Source organism: Pseudophryne corroboree, chromosome 9 (genome assembly GCF_028390025.1).
Source record: "Pseudophryne corroboree isolate aPseCor3 chromosome 9, aPseCor3.hap2, whole genome shotgun sequence".
NCBI classification, from domain to species: Eukaryota; Metazoa; Chordata; class Amphibia; order Anura; family Myobatrachidae; genus Pseudophryne; species Pseudophryne corroboree.
Genome location: NC_086452.1, coordinates 339,197,365 through 339,203,161, shown reverse-complemented (window position 1 = coordinate 339,203,161; position 5,797 = coordinate 339,197,365). Strand labels below are relative to the sequence as shown.

The 5,797-nt window shown below is 43.7% G+C and overlaps 1 pseudogene; it reads left to right on the top strand.

Moving 5' to 3' along the window:
* The first annotated feature begins 2,180 nt into the window (after nucleotides 1–2,180).
* Nucleotides 2,181–2,299, top strand: LOC134962067 (5S ribosomal RNA; annotated as a pseudogene).
* The last annotated feature ends 3,498 nt before the right edge of the window (nucleotides 2,300–5,797 follow it).

Sequence of the window (5,797 nt, the reverse complement as noted above, 5' to 3'; positions counted from 1 at the left end):
TCTGACAGAAAATGTCTTCAAAATTGGGCTGTCAGCGCTGTATGTCATGGCGACACTTCAGCGCTGCAGCTCCATCACCTCCCAAGCGGCATCGCATAACTCCCTCGGCCTGTTCCTGGGTACTTGCGGTGGAGACGCCCCAGCTTTAGGCACACGGTCGCAGTCCCTCCCCTGGTTCGCGTGTCTGGCTTAATCGTACTAATTTGCTTTGTTGTTGCATTTGTGTACAATGTCTAACAAGAAGGGCAGTAAGTTTGTGGACGCTCCTGCATCAAGTAGAACATGCGCCAAAGATTTACCAGGGGGGGAAGCTGTGTATGATGGTCTGTGTACTATGTATCATACATCTCCCAGTCAGTCCACAGCTCCTGTAACCAATTAGGAGCTGGGCTGCGTTTAGAAACCTACTGGGTACTCTGGTGGAATGCCATTACAGCCACAAATTGTCCCTAGGGTTAATCTGCCTTGGGCGGAAAATTTGTCTAACCAGTTGCAGCAATTAAATAATTCCTTGGTCAGACAAAAATCTACTCCAGGTCACTCTAGTGTCTCTGGGTCATCTAAGCAGGCTGCTTGCTCCTCACAATCCACAAATCTCTCAGATGTTTCATCTGAAGAGGTGGGGGAGCATACTGTCCTGTCAGACACTGAATCAGGTGTTTCTGACGATGATGCTCCATTGCAAATTGATGTTCCTGCCCTAGTGGCTGCTATTAAGCAAATCCTACAAATCATTGATGATGAGGATTCCACTAGTGTGGTTAAGAAAACGGATATGTTTAAATGCCGGAAGGTGGTTAAAAATCTATTACCCCATTCTGACCATTTGGTGGACATCAGGCAGGAGCCCTGGTCTAATCCAGGAAAGAAATTCCCTCTGTCTGAACGGGCCTTGGCTCACTATCCTCTCCCTACACAGTTATGTAACAAGTTGGAAAATTCACAGCCGGTCGATTCTCATGTCACCCGCCTAGTGGTGTCGTCCACTCTGCCTGTCACCACTGTCACTTCACTGAGGAACTGACAGATAAGTGTGTGGAAGGATGCCTGAAATCTATTTACTCCCTTACAGGTGCTGTACATAGGGGGTCATTCCGAGTTGATCGCACCAAGCAACTTTTTGCTACTGGTGCGATCAACTAATCTCCGCCTATGGGGGAGTGTATTTTAGCTTAGCAGGGCTGCGTTCGCTTGTGCAGCCCTGCTTAGCTAAAAACGTTTTATGCAAGTTAAGAGTAAGACTGTCGCTACTTGCCCTGTGCGACGGATCCAGTGACGAAGGTCCCGGCTTTGACGTCAGACAACCACCCTCCATTCGCCTGGACACGCCTGCGTTCGGCTGACCACTCCCCAAAAATGGCATCCAACGGTGAGTATCACATTATGTGCATTTATCTATATGCTTGATTATACAGTACGTGGTTAGATCTGTGTAGCACACAGATATATCCTTTGTCAGAGTGTTGGTGACCGCAAGCCCACTACTGATCTATGTATATTCTGCACAGACAGCAACCTTTGATGCGCACCTAGTAATTTGCTTTATTCTATCCTATGTGATTGGACCTGTATAGCATATACACAGTTCTTCTGCTATAGCGCTACTGTCTAAAAACAAAACCTATACAGTATAAAATCCTTCTTTCATCTCTTTCCTTCTTTTCTGATTTTCCTAAAAACTAACATCTGGTAATGAATTTATACTGGTATGCTGAGTTTTTACCAGCAGAGACAAGTATATTGTCCTAAAATTATCTTATTTATTGTGAGCCTCAACATGTTTTTTGAATTGCTATATTTAGCCTAAATATCATGAGGATTTCTCTGAGGACACATGCAATATAATTTTACCCCAATTTCCCATTAGTTGTTCGTGACAATTTTTTGATAATTTAACTAATCATAATTTTCATACCTCTTGCTTATACCTCACTATTGTTTAGTGGACTCTCATCTGCGATTCACGGAGCACAATACCACAGATGTGGGATTTGATGAGCTGTGTCTAACGTAGAAAGCAGATCCACCCATTTGTACTATACTAATTCATTCCTTTTTTCTTGTGTATACTATTTTCATTTCATTTTTGTTTTCTCTCTTTTTCTCTTTCTCTTTTTCTTCCTCTTTTTTCCATTTTCCTATATAGGTGCACTCTCATTGGTGTACTATCACAAAAAATTCTCTACTATCATACCATGCTGCCAATGCCCGATCTCGTCTGATCTTGGAAGCCAAACAGCGTTGGGCCGGGTTAGTACCAGGAGAGGAGACTTCCTGCGAATACCCGGTGTTGTAGAGCAGGGATCATTTCCCTCCATATGTGAATTGCGACGCCAACAGCAGTATCACCACTTACTCTTACTTCTTCTTCTTCTGAGGCTTACGACCAACTTTTGTGGCATATGTCAGAAAGTCAGGTTCTGTTGAATGCAGGAGACTACCTATCTTTGAATTAAGTAGCCCTAGTGGGACGTACTTATCAAATTATCTTATGACCACTCCTTGGTTCCATCAATACAGATTTTCTGTACTGGTCAGGGGAAATGGGGGTAAGACGATCCAATGTCTACAACCATTCCAATCACTAATTGTGATTAAACAGACCAGAACATTTTAAAAACTCTAATTATCACATTTTTTTCTCTGATATGGATCATTTATATGGGTAATTTCATCATAAATGTCAGCATTAAAAGTTATGTTTTAAGTATCTTTTTCTATATGTCATAGGAATTTTCCTTCCTTCCAAGAGTGCGCCCACACAAGAGCCTTCTTTTTCTCCCTCTTTTCAAGTATATGTACTCTCTGGCTCAGGGCGCACCACCAAGCAGGACAACGTTATCTATTTAAGTAAAAAACATGTTTTGTTTTTTCTTCTTTTTCCTATTTTGGAGTGTTTAATTGTCCAAATTTTGGTTCTACAGTATCAATACAGCACTATTTGGACCGGTGCCCGATCGCCCCTTGTCTAGTCTTAAATGTAAAATCTTCCCCAGTCTATTGAATCTATCAGTGGGGGAATGCATTAATTAATTAAACTTAATAATTTAGATAATTCTAAAGATGTATATAGCTCCTTTATGGTTTATTGTTTTAATTTTGCAAGATTAGATTTAAATAGATTATCAGCCCTATATCATATAGCATTAGGATATTAGTGCCAAATGTGTGTCTCTTTGTCACTTATATACTACAGCTGTCTGTAGTTTGGATTTTTGTCTGATATATATTTTTAATTTATGCATGTTCTCCATGTCATCTATGCATCACAGGTGTTTGCAGTTTAGATATCTATTTTATTTATTCTCAATTCATATTTTCTCTTCTTTCATATGTAAGTTTATATATATTTATTTATATATGTTTAAGGATTAAACTTTGTGGATAATCTGAGGAGAGCTGACCTTTTTTAATTGTTTATCCATTGTGTATTAGCCTCACCTAGTTTGATTTACACAGATGCTATAAATACAGATAAATGTTTTAGAGGAGGTATTCCTTTGAGAAAGTCACGTGATTCATGACGAAATGCGTTAGGCTCCTCCCATATACTCTGATCACCGAATCTAATCTATTGGCATTGCTTACTCACGGGGATGTTCCCCGCTACTCAATAGAAGATTCCTTCAATCATTAGAGGCTGCGCCGGCTAGCGCTACCGTATAGCGCCTTTTCTCCATATCCAGTGGCTGTCATCATCTCGGTGGAACTTCTGCAACTAACGGCCAGCGCCACTGCACGGCACTTTCAACCGACAGAGGACTCCCCTCGTAATTAACGGTGGCCCCGGCCAGCGCTATCACACGGCGCTCACAGCCACAAGAGGATTTTCCTTGTAATTAACGGCGGCCACGGCCAGCGCTACTGCACGGCGCATCCAGCTAAACAGCGGCCACCAGCAGCACCACTGATTGGGAATACCGGATACTATACTTTTCTCCTTCATTCAAGGGGGCATTTAAAGGACTTTCTCCAGCCCTCGGGAGATTTTATGAAGGTTTTGGCAACCATTATAAAGACGTCGGTCACTATACAGTAGCAGTCTCTGTCAGAGCAATTCAGCTCATTCCCTCTCCTTTTTCATTCAATTAGTGGGCTATAGTGGACTCCACCGAGGACGCTCGGTGGTCATAGCCCTAGGAGAGGTAACTATACACTATTAATAACTGTTATTCCACCTACTGCTGGGACTTCTACGTTTCACTAGCTACAGAGTGCATGTTGCCTCTGCACTTATAGCAAGTTTATTTGTTACCAAGATAAATTCCTGAAGTGATACTATCTTAGTAAGCAGCCTTAGTAATGATACATTTTTTAAACAGTATCACAAGTCTATATTTGCACTGATTTAATATTCTTTATATTGGTATTATTACCATAATTTGTGGATACTGTTTATCAAATACATTTACGTTTTTTTCAGAGTATTTACAATTTTATAATTTTTCTATATATTGTGTATCAGTTTTTATTAGTGTGTTATTATTTTAATAAATATATTTTATATATTTTGCTTGTCAGCTCTCCATAAATATGGTTTATTAATAACAGCATAAGCGCAGCCAATTTTTTCCTTTTCTTTCAGTATGACGTTTGTAGAAGTTTGACCTCATATCATAACCCCGTTTTTCATCATGTTGTACAGTGCCACATACATATAATGCCCCAGTACAGTGCCACATACATATAAAAACGCCCAAAAATGGGTGCCTCCACAGTGCCAGATACATATATGCCCCCAGTGCCAGATACACATGTCCCCACAGTGCCAGATACACAAGTCCCCACAGTGCCAGATACACATGTCCCCACAGTGCCAGATACACAAGTCCCCACAGTGCCAGATACACATGTCCCCACAGTGCCAGATACACATGTCCCCACAGTGCCAGATACACATGTCCCCACAGTGCCAGATACACAAGTCCCCACAGTGCCAGATACACATGTCCCCACAGTGCCAGCTATGCCCCAGTGCCAGATACACATGTCCCCTCAGTGCCAGATACATATGCCCTCACAGTGCCAGCTATGCCCCCAGTGCCAGATACACATGTTCCCACAGTGCCTGCTATGCCCCCAGTGCCAGATACACATGTCCCCACAGTGCCTGCTATTCCTCAAGTGCCAGATATGCCCCCAGTGCCTGCTATGCCCCCAGTGCAGATACACATGTCCCCACAGTGCCAGATATGCCCCAGCGCCTGCTATGCTCCCAGTGCCAGATACACATGTCCCTACAGTGCCTGCTATGCCCCCAGTGCCAGATATGCTCCCAGTGCAAGATACACATGTTCCCACAGTGCCTGCTATGCCCCCAGTGCCAGATATGCTCCCAGTGCAAGATACACATGTTCCCACAGTGCCTGCTATGCCCCCCAGTGCCTGCTATGCCAGCAGTGCAGATACACATGTCCCCACAGTGCCTGCTATGCCCCCTGGTGCCAGATATGCCCCCAGTGCCAGATACACATGTCCCTACAGTGCCTGCTATGCCCCCCTGTGCCAGATACACATGTCCCCACAGTGCCTGCTATGCCCCCCCTGTGCCAGATATGCCCCCAGTGCCAGATACACATGTCCCCACAGTGCCTGCTATGCTCCCAGTGCCAGATATGCCCTCAGTGCCTGCTATGCCCCCAGTGCCAGATACACATGTCCCCACAGTGCCTGCTATGCCCCCAGTGCCAGATATGCCCCCAGTGCAGATACACATGTCCCTACAGTGCCTGCTATGCCCCCCTGTGCCAGATACACATGTCCCCACAGTGCCTGCTATGCCCCCAGTTTCAGATAT